The sequence below is a fragment of the Sorex fumeus genome, unplaced genomic scaffold (assembly GCF_029834395.1).
Source record: "Sorex fumeus unplaced genomic scaffold, SorFum_2.1 ptg000095l, whole genome shotgun sequence".
Taxonomy (NCBI): Eukaryota; Metazoa; Chordata; class Mammalia; order Eulipotyphla; family Soricidae; genus Sorex; species Sorex fumeus.
In genome coordinates, this window is record NW_026606152.1 from 1,095,083 (window position 1) to 1,097,468 (window position 2,386).

The window sequence follows — 2,386 nt, forward strand, 5'->3', positions numbered from 1 at the left end:
CCGGAGAAGGTGTCGTTGGCAGCCGCGCGTCGCTACCGGAAGTGCACCACCTGTTTTGTTTCCGGGGTACCTAGGACGCCGAAAGACGCGATGACTTCCGGTGCTTCTCGCAGCCTCTCATTGGCTAGCTTTATGAATATATTAGGAGTGATCGAAGAAATATTTCTCCTCCGCTGAAGTTCACATTATTTGGCGGGCCGTTGGGGCTGACTGCAGTATGATTGCGTTTGCTGCTCGGATGCCCGGCTGGCACGATCCTAGTAGGTCGAAGACGGCCTCCCAAAAGTCACCATGAGCATAATGTTAGGCGAGGGCGGGACGTTAAATAGCAAGCGGTCTAGCAGCTTAGTTGTGTTGTATGAAAGGAGAGAAGGTTAGCACTCCCCTTGACAAGGATGGAAGAGGCTTCGGCCTGCAACACGCATACGGTTAAGGCACTGCCACCTACTTCGTGGCATCTAACCAACGTTTTTGTTTGTACTTTCCTAATTTTCAGTTTGGTGGTGGGGCCAGGCCCGGTGAGGCTCGGGCGTCACTTCTGGCTCTGAGCTGGAGGCTTCGCGGACCGAAGGGACGCCAGGAATTCCAGCGGTCCGACCCCCGGCCCGCAACTCCGCTATCGGGCGCGCGGTGGAGCCTCTGAGCCGGGCCGCGCTTTTCCCGCCCAGCGGGCAGCCGCGGGCGGCAGTGCTACCGGCATGGGCACGGGGTCTGGGCCGGGTGTCGACCACCGACCGCGGCAGGGTCGTTATCTCCGGCTGACACGCTCAGAAGGCATTCCCACGTCCAGGGTCACAGGAGAGCAGAGTGTGGCCCTCTCCAGGAGGAGCAAGTGTGAGGGTACCGGGAAGAACTGGGCTCCGGGCTGGCCACTGGTCCGAGGCCAGAAGCTGGTGGTCGCCCTGCAGAGCGATACCCATGACCCTGGGCGCAGCTGGGCGGAGTTCCGGCTCCCCACCCAGGCCTCTTTCGAACCCTCGTCCCAAGCACCCCGCTTGCTGGAGCGGCTGGACAACTAGACGGTGACCCAGAGAGGCGTCCGCTCAGTGGTTCGGCTTCGTGGCCACACCTGGCAGTGGGAGGGACCGTGCAATGCTTCCTGGGTTCCAAGTGGGTCCCACTCGGCTGGGTCACCTCCCTGGCCTGCAGGGCGTCGTCTCCACGTGCGTGCAGGCCCCCCGGGGTTCGGAGGCAGGGTTAAGAGCGAGTCGCTGTGTGTTCAGGGACGGGTGGTCACGCCCTGCAGCACACGGCTGGCAGTGCGAGGGCCGGCCTGCAGGGGGCGCACAGGCCCAGTGCTGAGCGCAGCCGGCTCAGCCCCACCACAAGGGCTTGCTTGGTGATGGAGTGGATCCCGGGAATCCGGCTCCTGGGCCTAAGAGCCGCCCTGCCAGTCCCCAGCTGTGCACGCCAGCCCGGGGGTGTCATCCGTTCACCCAGGAGACTCAAGGTCAAGGGGCTCAGTGCCCCGCAGGGAGGAAGAGGGTGAACCTGGAGCCAGGAGGGCTGTGAGCGGGTGCAGGGTGGGCCAGGCCAGCCCCTTTCAAAGCCCAGTCACAAGCACACGTGCCATGAGCTGTGTGCATGCCTGCATGCATGCACACGAGACAAACAGCATGTGCTCAATGTGGGCCCGCTCCGGATGCTGACGTTCACTCCGCCATCTGTGGTGCTGGGGTGGAGACCCCCCCAAAGAAGGAGACGTCTACTCAGATACGGTATGGGGGAGACCTGACCAGCGTGGGACCCCAACACTGTGTGCCCCGCCCAGGCCCTCTGAATACAGCCTGGGAGACCCTGGAGGCCCCATGATAAAAAGCAAAACTGAAAACCCACATTTCCCGCCAGATCGTACTGGCGGTGGGGACACCAGCAGCGGAACCTCCAGGGCAGTCCAACCCCCAAGGCAGAACCCCCCATCAGCTCAGGCCATGGGAAGAAGCTCAAGGACAAAATTACAAGGTTTGAAAATCTTTATTTTCAAAAAGAATGCATTTTTACAGAAATCTACAACAGAGAGTTCGAATGTAGAAAAAATAAACTCTATTGGCGGTCCTGGGACTTGGGGGCAGCCCCCACCCGGGCCCACAGGCTGTGACGCGGCCTCTCCCAGCACAGGGCCCCCTGTGGCACCAGAGATGTGGGGACAGGCCAGGCACCGCCTGCACAGCACCAGGCACCCCCACCTCCACCCTCCCCCACAGTCCAGAACCCCAGGCCGCCCACTCCTTCCGCCTTTCCTGGGGATGCTGGCACTGGGCTCAGGTGCCAACCACACTCCAGGGTGGACCCACTCTTGCAGGGAGTCTAGTCTGTACCCCCGAGATGGATGCCAAGGCCCCAAGCCCACCTGCAAGGGCATCAGGAGGCAGCGTATGAAGCCCCC

At 61.9% G+C, this 2,386-nt stretch overlaps 1 non-coding gene across 1 annotated transcript; it reads left to right on the forward strand.

Annotated features, from left to right (window-relative positions):
• Window positions 1-351: 351 nt before the first annotated feature.
• Window positions 352-474, forward strand: LOC130041008 (U6atac minor spliceosomal RNA). The gene has a single exon (XR_008795041.1). It is a non-coding gene; the product is annotated as a U6atac minor spliceosomal RNA (small nuclear RNA).
• The last annotated feature ends 1,912 nt before the right edge of the window (window positions 475-2,386 follow it).